We start from the raw sequence: 15,169 nt of genomic DNA on the forward strand, positions 1-15,169 counted from the left end.
CGAAAGTGGCAGCTTTCTCCTCCTCGAGCTTAGCATTAGCCTTCTCCAGCTCCGCAAGACGAGTCTTCGCCTATTCAAGCTCGGCCTTTATCTTATCCAGCTCTGCAAGACGAGTCTTCACCTTCTCGAGCTTGGTCTTCGAGTCCTTGAGTTCATCAGCCATTTTAAGCTGGAGATCCCTCGACTCTTGGACTAGAGACATGCTCGTGTGCACCTCGTTGGTCAGCTTATAATTAAGCTGTGCTGAAACGACAAAGGCCTGAAATACAAAGAATGAATTAGCTCACGAGCCGAGACATAAGAAATTAAAGGAGAGTTGTGAAGATTACCGTGGCAGTAAGTTCAATACTCTTATCATAAAGAGTATTACAGTCTGAGGCCTTGTGCACAAGATTTCAGTGTTCAGCGCCGAAGCCTGAAAAACTCTGACCCACTCGAGAGAGAACGTCCGAGCTAAGCACAGCCCCTTGGGTCCCAGCAGCACCGTCAAGCACGAACTCCTCAACATGAGGTTGGGCCGTCGGCAGTAAAACCTTGGAGATGGAGGGTTTCTTCGGAGGCCAACCGACTGTTATTTGAGTGTCGGCTGGAGGAAGCAAGATGGGCGCGGTTGAAACAGGTGCATCAACCTGGACACTCGGTTCCTCGGCTGTGCTCGCTATAGCCTGAGCCGTTTGGGTCTTCTCAGAGCGTCTGGGGACCTTGGATGGTCGATCGGACCTCCGCGAGGCTCTCGGGCGCTTACTCTTCTGAGCTCCAGCTCCTTCATCACTAAAAAGCACAGCGTCAAGGTCGAGATCCATAGCGCCTGCACAGTATCAATCGAGGTTAAAGATAATTCTAATAAACTTGGAAGAAAAAAAAAATAATAATAAAAACCAAGTAAAGGAGGACCTAACTGGAACTCTCCCCCGAGCTTGAGCTCGGAGACCACGAAATTCCCCCATCTTCAGAAGAGGCGGGGGGAGTACCTTCCCTATAGGTGGACGTCAACCTCGAAAGGTCCCTATAGTCATTGGTCCCATATTGGACGGCTATCCCGTCCCACACCTCGTTCAGACTGTACATAATGTCATACTTCCCGAGCCAACTATCAAACCTATGAACTCGGTCATCTACCCAAGTCTATATATAGAAGTGGTCTCTATCATCGGGGCATAAAACTAACCTATCGGGTTTGTGTTTTAATAAGGTGGGGGACCACATTTTCGATCTAAGGATGACTTTACCTTGATCATTCGAGTCCGAGCTCGAGGCTTCATCGTTAGCCTCGTTCCCTGATGGCGGGCTTCTTCGGCGAGCTGGAGGCGGGGGCCTCACCTCTCTCCTTGGAGGGAGGACGCCTGTAGGCAAAGGCACGTGCTCCCACTGGTCATACTTCTTGTTGGACCAGTCCGAGGTGGACTGGACATCTCCCAAAAGCCCACAAGCTCGGAGCTTACTCTCATGCAAAAGGTATGAGAGAGACCTCCTGCCATAAGGGAGTTGGAGCAGAGCCTCTCTATGCTCCTTCATCACGTCGTCGGGAGTAGGACGGTGAAAATTGGCTGGAAAATAAGACACATTTCAACTAAGTACAATCCTACAAACAAAAGCCCGAGCACAGAGATAAAGAAGGTTGGAGTACTTATGAATCCGTCTGAATGAGTAGCATCAAGATGGGGACAAGCCATCTGTCCAGAAGAAGGATTTCTTAAAGTCAGGAGGATGGTTAGGAAGGTCCTCAAACACCTTTTTCTCTTTGGGGTAGCTCGAGAGATAGTAGAAGCCGTCTCCTCCCCGAGCTCGGGAGGGGTTGCTTTTCAGACAAAAGAGAAACAAAATCTCTTGGGGTGAAGGTCCTTTCCACTTCAATTCATGGTACAACGACCTCAGGGCAGACAGAATCCTGTAAGAATTAGTGTTGAGCTGGAACGGGGCCAACCCAACAAAGTCTGTGAAGTCCTTGAAGAAAGACTTCAAAGGCAGTAGCGCTCCTGCCTTCATGTGCTCCTGGCTCCATGCCGCATACCTCAGCCTGTTGTCAGGGTTTCCATTCCCTGGAGCATAGCAGCTTCGTTCACTAGAGGTCGGAGCTCGACATCTCAAGGAGCTTGACAACCTGAGACCATGGAAGGCCAGGATATCAGTTACCTGATTTATCGAAGTGACCGAGCTCCAGTAATGCTCGGCCTCAAAGAATTCCCTCCTCGGTTGTGAGGTAGAAGGCTCCCCCATGAGTGAGAATTGGAGCTCTCCCGGACTGTATGCAACGGTCACGTTTAACCTAGGAACGAGGGGGATCGGCCTGGGCCCTGAATTGGATTCTGGATAAAGAGCCTCTCGAAGAGTTCTCCTCTTCTTTTCTATGACCTCAACGATTTGGCGGCGATAGTGAGCTCGGGTCTCCTCCTGTTCGCGCGCGAGATCGTACTCACGAATTAAACGTTGATTCCGAGCAAACAGAGACTCTGGGCTTGGGGTTTTGGGTGAGTAAGGGATTGCCAGCAACAACCCCCACCGTCTTTCCAGATTCTGTGACATCTAGCGAGAAAGAGAAAATGGTGAGGGTCATGCATGCAAGGGTTCAAGAATTGCGAGCTTGACAGGACAAGCTCGGAACTTAAGAACGAAACGAGCTCGATACTAAAACCCTTATTAAAGAGTCGGAACGTGTATTCTATGAGAAAAAGGAGGAGAGTGGACAAATTTTTTTTTTTGAAAATCCCGAAATATCAGGGAAAAAGGGTGGCAGTTATTCAGAAAAGGTAATCTTGGGTATCGTGCGATATGAAACCCAGAAAAAAGAAACCTTGTTCTACACCAAAACTGGATTTAGAACCAGTGATTTAAACCTAGCATGGAGACTTAAACGTGAAAGCCTATTGGTCAAATATCTCCTAGCGTGACAAACTAAGAAAGTAAACTAGTGCATTCACAGAAATTGCATTCACAGAAATAACAAGAACAACACAGACGGAAAACTGGCATAAAGGAAAACAAAAAGATAATCAGATCCTTACACAATGATGGCGATTGCAGAGAAATCGTTGATTGAAGGAGGGGTTGCAGGTATGAGCTTACGATCTCGAACAAACTGGCGGTCCTCTGCTTCCTCGGCTGAGAGAACATGCACAAGCAAAAAGTTCTCAGAGATAGTTTCTGGTTTTGCCTCTTTTTTCTTCTGATGAGTGCAAAATAAAAGGAAGAAGATGACTTGGGGTCTTATATATAGATGGTAAAAGAGGATTAATCTGAGCCATTGAACAGAATCCTTATAAAATCCAACGGATAGGGATTGATGACATGATGGTACCGAAAAGGCGGCAGATGAACGATCGTGGGTGGATTTTCAAGGTACTCGAGTACCTTGAATGGGCAATACCCAACTGACACGTGTCCATTTTCAAGTATGCGATGGTGTGGTTCCCGAAGAAAGTAGTTCAAAAGTTTCCTTCTCATAGGATTCGAACAAATACTTTTGAGGGGGCAAAATGTTACACCCAGATTTTGAGCCATAAAGATTGTGACCTCGAAAGATGGATTCGTAATAAATGAACTCGTAAAGTCTGGAACATGTCCGAAATCTAAGCATCGAGCCGGCGAAGCAAATACGACTTCGAAGATGATAGCCTCGAAGATCCTCACAAGCTCGAAAGACAGACCCCGAGGTACGTCTATTCTCGGGATGGCCTCGGATCAGGGCTCCGAGCCTGATACACGTATGAGCTCGAAGTCATGTGGTCTCGGGAAGATGCTATAGCTCGAAAATCGATAAGAGACCTGGGTGAATAGGGCCTTGGAGATATAGGATAATAACTTTGAATATCCTAATGAATCATATGTAAGAGACGCGGTCTACATTGATTACTATAAATCCCCTATAATCAAGGGATATTATTTGTTCAGTTATACGCCCCCTGATCTTCAGGGGACGTTTCCTTGTATATAGGATTGCTGGCTTTTAATGCCATTTAATTTATTTGCATATACAGAATAACTTCCCGAAATATGTGGGATAGTATTATGAAATCTTCTCTATAAATAGAGAGGTCATGCACCATTGTAAGGGACCGAATTTTTGTGATCTTGAGAGAAAACTCTGGAGAATTCATCCTTAAAGAATTTTCAGAGATCCTCTTATGTTTAATAACAAAGACTCGTGGACTAGGCAGATTTAACTGCTGAACCACGTAAAAAATCTCGTTTGTATTATCATATTTTTATTGGCCATTACTAATTATCGTTTTCGTGCTCTTCTTTTACTGTTGACGAAAAACGGCGTCAACAGTAACATATACATTTAATTACATCCTTAGTCATATATCATTACTTAACTAATTTTGTAAATAAAATCAAATTTCTACCTATATTGTCCTTAATGCCCTTACTATATCATTTTTTGTATATAAAAAGTACAATAATAATTCTTAAAAAAAAAACGGTTGTGGCAACCGATTGTAGTAAGTTTATACTATAATTCTAAATATATAAGATGATGACAAGTGTATAAAAAGTAGGCCCCACCTTTGAGGGATTTATATGGAAGAGTTGGCCATAGTAAAAATATATTTAAAAAAACAAATTATATACAGAGAGAGTAAGTCTTTGGTAGGCAGGGTATAATAAAAACATACCCCAAAAGTGTACAATCTTTCATTTCTCTTATCTTCTTTTGCCAAACACTTTATAATTGGGAAATTTCATTTTCTATGCTTAATGGGTGTTTCTAATTAAAAATTATACTAGACATTATGTAAATTAAAAAATGATGCTGAACTTTTTAAACTTCCCTAATATACCCCTTCCATTTCATCTTCTTTCTTCCCTTTTCTCTTTTCTCTCTTCTCTTCTCTCTCTCTTTCTCTTTGTTTTCTATGATAATGGAGGCCACAATTCCACCATTACCACACACTCGTATCCCTTTCTCTTTCTCTAAAAATGGCAGCCACACACCATCTCTCTCTCTCTACCCCTCCGAATCTCATCTCTAGTTCTTTCTCTTAACTTCTCCATGCTCTCAAAAGAGACCCAAAATAGTTTTGAATGATTTAGAACTTAAACTTGTGACAAGTATCACTTAACACACTAAGAATTGCATTTCGAACAATTCTGGGCATGATTTTGGGTTTGTTTTTGTGCGATTTTTTTTTTTCATATATGAAACTCTAAAATCTGTAGAAAATTGATTTTGTTCAATGGTGCTCTATGCCAGCTCGATGAGGCCTTCAAAATCAAGATTTTCATGAAAAATTGACTTTTCTTGATGGTGGCTCGATACTGCTCGATGGTGCTCGATGCGATTCTTGCAAGAGGCGTAATTTTTCACTCAGGTATCCATTTGGGGTGATTTGTTTTTCTTCAGAATTTGGGTATTTTTTTTAGATCTACACGTTTAAAATATTTATATACACATTTGGAAAGTTTAAAGCTTGAAAAAAATAAAAAAATGCAAGCATACCTCATGTTAAAAAAAAAATTGGTATGTTTTCAAGTTTTAAACTTTACAAATGTACATATGCACATCTCAAATGTGTAAATCTTGAAAAAAAATACCTAAAATAAAAAAATAACACAAAATGGACACTCGAGTGAAAAATTACATCTCTTGTAAGAATAGCATCGAGTACCATCGAGCAACCATTGAGCAATATCAAGCCACCATCGAGAGAAGTCATTTTTTCATGAAAATCTTAATTTTGAAGGCCCCATCGAGCAATATTGACCTGTGCATGATTTTTGGGTTTTTTTTCTTCAAAAAGCTGTGAAATCTGCAGAAAATGGACCTTGCTCGATGATGCTCAATGTCAGCTCAATTGGGCCTTCAAAATCAAGATTTTCATGAGAAAATTGACTTTGCTCGATGGTCGCTCGATGGTTGCTTGATGGTGGCTTGATACTGCTCGATGGTGCTTGATGTGATTCTTGCAAGAAACGTAATTTTTCACTCGGGCGTCGATTTGAGGTGATTTTTTTAATTTTAAATTTGGGTAATTTTTTAAGATCTACACGTTTGAGATGTGCATATGCACATTTGTGAAGTTTAAAACTTGAAAACATACCAAAACATGTCTTAAACATGAGGTTTGTTTGCATTTTTGTATTTTTTTTCAAGATTTAAACTTTCCAAATGTGTATATAAACATTTTAAACGTGTATATCTTGAAAAAAAATACCCAAATTTAAAAAAAAAATCACCCCAAACGAACACCCGAGTGAAAAATTACGCCTCTTGCAATAATCGCATCGAGCAACCATAGAGCAATATCGAGCCACCATCGAGAAAAGTAAACTTTTTCATGAAAATCTTGATTTTGAAGACCCCATTGAGCTGGCATCGAGAAAATCAATTTTCTACAGATTTCAGAGTTTCAGATCTGAAAAAAAAATCGCAAAAAAGAAAACTCGAAATCATGCCCAGAATTGTTCGAAATGCAATTCTTAGTGTGTTAAGTGATACTTATCATGGGATTAAGTTCTAAATCATTCAAGACTATTATGAGTCTTTTTTTGTGTAGCTTCCATGGAGAAGTTAAGAGAAAGAGAGATGAGATTCGGAGGGGTAGAGAGAGAGGTGGTGTGTGGCTGCCATTTTCATAGAAAACCAAGAGAGGGAGATAAGAGAGAATAGGAAGAGTTAGGAGCAAAAATAACAATAAGGGTATTTTTGGAAACAAGGGAAATAATAGCACTAAAATAAAATGTATACCAAAGAATTTATTTTAATTTGAAGTCCCTATGATACATAGAAACTAAAATTTCCCTTACAATTTGCTTGCCCACTTACATTAATAAATAACAATTTTAGCTGAAAAAATGAATTAGTTTTAGTTAAAAACAAAAGTAGAATTGAATTTTTAGATACAAAGTTGAAATGAGTTATTTTTCCAACTAAATGTGTTAAAAAATTATAAAATCGATAAATTTGTCTTTATAATAATATGTGAACATAACTTGATCCTATGTTTCTTTAAAACTTTAGGCCGGATTGGTACAGGATTTAAATAAGATTTTATGTCTTTAAAATTAAAAAATCGTGGGACCTATAAAGAAAATTTGATTGGTTCATCAATTTTTAAAACTCATTCCCAAAATAAATTCCAATTTATTAAGGGTACGTTTGAAAATCCATCATGTAATTGGAATTTGGTGTAATTTGGAATAATTACTTGACTTGACATGTTTGTCTGACCATGCAATTACATAGTAACTATGTAATTAGAGGAAATTGAGGGAACTCAATTACACTCACCAATATTCATAGCCCCCATGAGAATTTTGTGTAATTACACTGTGTAATAACTAATTAATATCAATTTTAAATAGAATTTGTTATCCCTGTTTCCCACCAATGACGCGTGGCATGACCCAATGGGTCTGTGGGCCCTCTTAAGAGGTCCGGGCCCATCTTGAGCCCAATGAACGGGGAAGGAGGAAACCCTGATAGCCTGAACACTATCAAGCCCAACAACATTCAATAGGCATGAGCATAATGAAGGAACCGAGACTGAGATGCAGGCCCGGCTCATCTTCCCGACCACGACCAACCTACATCCTCTGAGATGCTAATTAAGGTGGACCTTATCAAGAATCTAGGGGAGATCTCCAGCATCACGATGTCCACCTTGGCAATTGAACCCGGGTCCTAGTGAACAAACCAGGACATTAGTAAACGAACCCGGACCAGACGTCCAGATAGGGCAAGCCTAGTTTTCCCTAATGCTGACCTGTCCCCACAAAATCCGACAGTTGGTCTCCTCAACTAACCTGCAAAGGAGGGTACGCACGGAACGTACACTATTCATAGGAAACACTACTGTCACTACTCTGACAAATCTTGTCCCTAGGATACCCTTAGTAGCCCATGCAGACCAGTTTGTGCTAACGTACATTGGGCAGCTGTAAGGCTTGGCCATGCCTAAGCCAGCCCAATGTGCCCTGATTAGCAACATTTAATTATCTCACATTCTTTGTATTATGGCTCCATTAGCGAGCAAATTTTAATTACATCCTTATTGGCCCTGGATTAATCCGGCCTAAGCTACTCAACTGCCTATAAATAGGGTCAGTTGTGCACTGTAGCAGGGATCCAGATTTTCTCTTGTAAGCAAAAACTCTACCGAACTTGTAGAAAGACTCCATTGTCTAAATTCTCTAAAGCTTAATACTAGTGACTCGTGGACTAAGGCTCATTAATGCACCAACCACGTAAAAACTATGACTGTGCATCTCTAATCCTTTCTTTCTAGCTCTTATTTTATAACATATTTCTAGTTTCTGAAAAACTCGGTAAACATTTTGGTGCTTTCATTGAGAGCTGAAGAAAGCTTGAATCAATCCCTGTCATTTGCGAAAATGGTGAACACCAGGCATACTGTGTTTGATCCTGCTCACCAACAACAACAAGACAATGGAGAGCCATTGCCCAATCAACCACTTCCTCAAGACCAACCCGAGGATAGGCCTTATCAGGGGCCTCTACCCGACGACTCCCAAAACTTTGGGCATGTGGGTGACTACGACGAAGGCTATTATGAGGAAGATGAAGGGGAGTACGAGGATCACAAAGCCGAGAACCTCGTTGATCCTGACGAGAAGAATATGGCTCTTGAATAGGAGGATCCAGAGGTGGTCCGTCTAAGACAACAGGTCCTGAACAAAAAGAGGCCACCTGCCAAATGCAAGAGTCTTTCCTGGCTCTTCAGGCCTTTATTGCTGCCCAAGGATTGGAATCCAATGCTTCAGCCATTCCTCCCCCAGGAACGCAGTTGTCTGTCCCACCTATCAGGGTTGGCGTACCCAACGACGCTACCCCTATTCCTCCTTCGGGACCATCCCCGCTTCCCGGAGCTGACCCGTCGAATCCTGCTCATGAAAAAGGGAAAGCTAAAATGGCTAATCCCTTTGAAAAAACAAACCCCCAAAATAGAGCTCATCCCGTTCCAAAAACTATGGCTAACCCAGGGCAATTCCCTAGGAAAGAACAGATGAATCCTGTCCCAAGATGGGATCATCCGAATGATCCGCAGAGGAAGTGCCCACAGGGTACTAAGCCCCAAAATGTCCCCAGACAGGACGATCAGAGACGATACTTTTATCCCAGCACCTCCGTGAACAAGGATCACAGAGGGTGCAATCTCGAAGAAGAGCCAAAACCAATCAGTTCGGGAGACGACATTTCCCGAGTAGACTTGCGCGCGAACTCAGCATCCGAAAGGAGCGCGCTCGCAAAGAAAAGATTCACCTCCGAGGAGGCGACTTGAGGAATAACCTCAATGACCAGAGGAACAAGAAAGTCCCCCTGGACGATGGAATAGCCAGGTAGTTCATGGAACAGTTGGTCGCTCTTAAAAAGGTCACGGACCACCTGGTCCTGAAGCAAGAAGGCAGAGGTTCCGATTCCGAAGAGGAAAATGAGCCATGCGCCAAGCACATACTAGATGTTGTGCTACCAAAGGGGTTCAAGATGCCGAACATACCCGCCTATACCTAGAACACGGACCCCAGAGATCACCTGTCCTGCTACAATTGCCTGATGAATGTAGCTCACGTCTGTTGTTGCGAAATTTTAGCTATGCAAGTGCACACAGTCGTAATTCGTAATAAAATGGTAAAAACCAAGTATCGTCCTCAAGGACTGATTTATCAATTACCAATCAATCAATCTTTTTCATTCTATTTGATTAAACAATTTCAGAGATTTCAAACAAAGAAGAATACTAACGAAGTACAATGAGAATTTAAACAAAATAACAGAGAAAATGAAATTAGGACAATTATGATCCTCTATTTTCCACCCTTTTATTTCCTAATGCAAGAATTATATCCCCTTCTTCCTATTCAAGAACAAGTTGCAAAAACAATTCATAATCTGGTTAAGATTTACAAAATTCAATCTAAATGATAACTTCCTCTATTTCTATGGTAAGTTGAATCATGAAGAAGGCATTAAACACGCAACTCAGAAAAATAGGCAAACAATTTAGATACTTTCGTTCTAAATTGAATTTGCATCCAAACAATCAAAGCATATCAAATTTCACTTTTCAGATTTCAATTTGATTCATGAAATAACAATTAGAGGTGATCAATCAATAATTGCACAAGTAACACAAATTGTAAGGAATTGAAAGAGATGAAGAAGACATGAATTCTGCATTAATCCATAAAAAGGGTTTCCAAAAGATTCACATAATAGCCCTAAAGGAGAAATTAGCCCATAATATTCATTCTAGAAATAAGAGAATTCAATTACAAACATAAAAATTGAAGAAGATGATGAAAAAAAACACAAGAATGAATCCTCCAATGGGGTTCTCCACTCTCAGCCGTCGTCTCCTCTTCGTTTTTCCCCCTTCCAGTCGCAACATTATGTTTCTAAAATATCCCTACAAAGTTCCGAGTGAAAGGACCAAATTGCCATTCAAAAAGTGGTCAAAAATGTGAAAATCGCGTCACTAGCGCTGTAGCGCTACTTCTGGAGCGCTATAGTGCTAAAGTCAGAATAGAACAAAACTCGGTTTGAACAGCCTGCAGCGTCAGCTCATCGTATTTTGATTATAACTCCTTCGATATAACTCCGAATTGAATGATTCGAAAAGCTATGGAAAACTAAGAGAAATATCTACAACTTCTATTTCTATAAGTGTTTCCAGAAAGTGAATAAATCATGGTAAAAATGTGGATTGAAGTCTCAGACTTGCGTTATAGAGCATAAATGACGTGTGTTGAGCATCTTCAATGTAGTATTTTCCACACATAATGTCTTGAAACTCCACAATCAACACAAAATCCATCTTATTTATCATATTTAACATGTTTCTTCTCATTTCACTCCATATTATGTACTTGACCATTAAAGCCTGAAACAAGAAGAAAACAAGCATAAATATGCGCTAAACAATCCTAAATAACTAAAAACATAACATAAAAAAATCTCTAAAACAAACCTAAAATGAACCTAACAAATTCCCCCAAACTTAACCTTTACTCGCCCTCGAGTAAATAATCTAACTAGACTCAAACCTAACAAACCAAGTTGACATAACTAACCAATTCAAACACTAAAGACTGTTATGCATATATAATTCTCAGGAAAAACAATCATGCAATTTAAACTTTAATCTAGATTTTCAATCTTAACCACTTCACAATTCACTGCAATTTCTCAACATCAAAGATCATTTACTCATAACTTGCAAATAAAATAATTGAACTACTTTATGCACATCAAATTCTCACCAACTAAACACAAACTCAAGTATTTCATATGCCTGCATTACTTACTATTCTCCATTAATATAAAAAAATGCACAAATAAGAATCAATAGGACTTTATAAGGGTTGTAATAGAAGGCTTAGGTAAAGGTAGATAAAGAGACAATTTTAGGTTTAATCATACCACAAGCATTCCACCAAACAAGCTTTCCCAACAATTTCACACCATTCACCCCTTGTTACCCCTTTTTCTGTGCAATGATTGAGAATGTTTATATATATATATATATATATTTTCAATAAACTCCCCCAAACTTTGATTTTTCAATAAATAATTGTTTGGGGGCATAATCATTTTTCACTTTCTTTCCCTTTTCTTTTTTTTTTTCAATCAAAAATAATTTTCTGAATAACACATATTACAAACATCCCCTTACACATTCACTCCCCTCATATAATGATTTTTATGCTCATGGTATGGGTCAAAAAGAGTAAATGATATTTTATTTTTTTAGTTAGGCTCAAAAGGGTGTGTTAATCAAGAAAATAGTTATAAGGCTCGAAATGGTTGACTAAGGAGAAAATTTAATAGGGTTAGCTTGAAAGGCACAACCAGTCCAAAAATGGCCTATATCATTTTCCTAAATGTGCACTGTTTCAAAATTCATCTCAAATAGTAAGCAAGCAGGTTCTAGAATTTTTCAAACTTTTCAATCCACAATCCAAATTTGACATGCATAAAATAACTCAAGTATAACATTTGCAATGTATGAACAATAAATCTCTGATGTCAACAAATCACAGTGAAAAACAAAGTAATCTAACCAAGCACACAGATTAATTTAGAAGCACAACAATTCTTCCTTTGGATTATACTACAAAACAGTCAATCAGATTGAAATGGCCATTATTGTCAACTTAATTTATACTCTAAAACATGACTCCAAACGAACAACAAATTAAAATTAAAAACAAACAAACAAACCAAAAATGCAACAAAGAAAACCAGAAATAAATCTCTCCCCCAAACTTAAAAACCGAACATTGTCCCCAATGTGAAGTGAAGAGTTAGGAAAGAAGACTTACCTCAAAAAGCATGCCACGTCAGTATGGCGGAGGTGGAGGGGGCTTGAGTTCGGGATGGCGGAGGTGGTGGCCACCCCTTGCATCCTTGAGAGCCATCGTGTCATACAAGGAGAATTCCCTTCCACTATTGAGAATATTGAAATTATCCCCAATGTCATCGAAACCTTCAAACTTGCCACACAATAATATTTTCATACGACGTCGAACTGTTCGAAATCGTTCTTTGGCCTTCTTCTTCTTTTTACCAATTGAATCTTGACAATCATTCACCACATCAACTCTACAACAGGTAGGAATTACAGTTGCTGCAAAAACATTAAAACTTATTTCCTCATTTGGGACTCGCAACCTTAACTCCCCCTTTTGTACGTCAATTAAAGCTCTTCCTGTGGCTAAGAATGGTCTTCCAAGAATGATTGGGACGTTGGCATCCTCCTCCATATCAAGTACAATAAAATCTGCTGGGAAGATGAACTTGTCCACTTTTACCAAAACATCTTCAATAATACCCCGAGGATGTGCTATTGATCTGTCTGCCAATTGAAGAGTCATTGTTGTAGGTCTTGCTTCCCCAAGCTTCAATCTTCTGAACATAGAAAGCGGCATTAGATTAATGCTCGCCCCCAAATCACATAGAGCATTCATACTCTCAAACTTCCCAATAATGCAGGGTATTGTGAAACTCCCAGGATCTCTTAGTTTCTGAGGAAGCTTTCTTTGCAGAATGGCACTGCACTCTTCAGTGAGCGCCACCGTCTCATAATCCTCCATCTTCCTCTTCTTGGACAGTATTTCCTTCATAAACTTCACATAACTTGGCATTTGTTCAAGTGCATCGGCAAAAGGTATGTAAATGTGAAGTTTTCGAAAAATATCTAGAAACTTCGAAAATTATTTGTCAAGTGTCTTCTTTTGAAGTCGCTGAGGATATGGAATCTTGATGTGGTGCTCATAACTCACTGGTGACTGATTCTTCTCAAGGTCTTCAATAACCTCTTCTTCTACCTTACCCTCATTCTCAACTTCAACTTTTTGTGCTGGTATAGACTTCTTGACTGGCTCTTCCAACTTCTTCCCACTCCTCAAAGAGATTGCATTGCACTGCTCTTTAGGATTCACCTCTGTATTACTTGGCAAATTTCCTTGAGGCCTACTTTGTAACATATTTGCCAATTGACCAACTTGCATCTCAAGATTCCTGATGGATGAGCGAGTTCCTGTCATAAATTGTGTTTGAGTGTTGGTGAGAGTCAATAATGCAGCTTGCAATTCATTAGGCCTTTCAGGTGGAGCTTGATTCATTGACTGTTGAGGCCTAAGCTGTTGTGATGAAGAGGCTTGATGCATTGGTGGCTGAGGCATATTATTCTGAAATTGACCTTGATACTGAGGTTGCTGGCCCTGATTATTCCTCCAAGAAAAATTAGGATGATTTCGCCACCCAAGATTGTAAGTATTGTCAAATGGGTTATTTACTGGCCTCTGAAAGTTTCCCACCGCTTGAACCTGAGCTTAATCCATCGAAATGTTATTATTAATACTGGTAGGACACTGATCAAAAGAGTGAGAACCACCACAGATTTCACACCTAGCTGCCATTTGAACCGCATTAGCAGATACAGTGCTCTGTTGTAACTGTTTTGTCAAGGAGGCTACTTGTACTGTTAGAGCAGTGATTGCATCCAGCTCATGCACCCCAGCTACCTTTCTGATCCCCGATGATCTTTCTTCAGACCACTGATGATTATTTGTGGCCATGTCCTCCAGCAGCTCATAAGCACCAGTTGCACTCTTGCTCATAAAAGTACCACCCGCTGCAGCATCAATAATGGTTCTAGTAGTAGGACATAAACCATTATAAAAATTCTGCACTAACATCCACTGTTCAATGCCATGATGAGGACATCTTCTTAAAAGTTCCTTGAACCGTTCCCAAGCTTCATACAATGATTCTCCATCATTCTGGCAAAAATTATTGATTTCTCCCCTCAATTTAGCAGCTTTGGAAGGAGGGAAGAATTTTGATAAAAACTTCTGAGCCAAATTTTGCCAGGTAAATATAGAGTTCGGTTGCAAATAATTCAGCCAACTTTTAGCTCTATCCCTCAGAGAAAATGGGAAAAGCCTAAGTTTAATAGCGTCATCACTCACCCCATTGTATCTGAAAGTTCCACACAGCTCTAGAAAATTAGACAAATGGGTGTGAGGATCTTCAGAAGGCAACCCATTAAATTGAACAGAGGATTGCACCATTTGTAGAATAGTTGGCTTGATCTCAAAGTTGTTAGCCTCTACAGCTGGTAGGCGTATACTGTTCTATACTCCCGTCAGAGTGGGCAGTACATAGTCTCTCAGGCTCCTCTCAGCATTGTTCTGAGCCTGACCCCCTTGTGCGATCCCAGGAATTAAAGCATTCCTGTCATCCCCATCATTCTGTGCCATCTTCACAGATTTCTGGGCCTCCCTCTTGTTCTTTATGTTTTGCTTGCAAGACTTTTCAATCTCAGGATTCAAAGGAACAAGATTGTTTGCTCCTCTTCTGCTACGCATATAACACAATTCACCTGAGATAGACAAATTAAGCAACTAAACAGATTAGAAACAAGAGAAATTAAAATCAAATTAGAATAAAAATTAATCAGACTGATATTGATAATTCTTTTCAGTCCCCGGCAACGGCGCCAAAAACTTGTTGCAAAATTTTAGCTATGCAAGTGCACACAGTCGCAATTCGTAATAAAATGGTAAAAACCAAGTATCGTCCTCAAGGACTGATTTATCAATTACCAATCAATCAATCTTTTTCATTCTATTTGATTAAACAATTTCAGAGATTTCAAACAAAGAAGAATACTAACGAAGTACAATGATAATTTAAACAAAATAA

The 15,169-nt window shown here is 39.8% G+C and overlaps 1 non-coding gene across 1 annotated transcript; it reads left to right on the forward strand.

Annotated features, from left to right (window-relative positions):
- Positions 1 to 14,170: 14,170 nt before the first annotated feature.
- LOC133792983 (small nucleolar RNA R71) lies at positions 14,171 to 14,277 on the forward strand. The gene has a single exon (XR_009874447.1). It is a non-coding gene; the product is annotated as a small nucleolar RNA R71 (small nucleolar RNA).
- Positions 14,278 to 15,169: the final 892 nt, after the last annotated feature.

Source organism: Humulus lupulus, chromosome 7 (assembly GCF_963169125.1).
Source record: "Humulus lupulus chromosome 7, drHumLupu1.1, whole genome shotgun sequence".
NCBI lineage: Eukaryota > Viridiplantae > Streptophyta > Magnoliopsida > Rosales > Cannabaceae > Humulus > Humulus lupulus.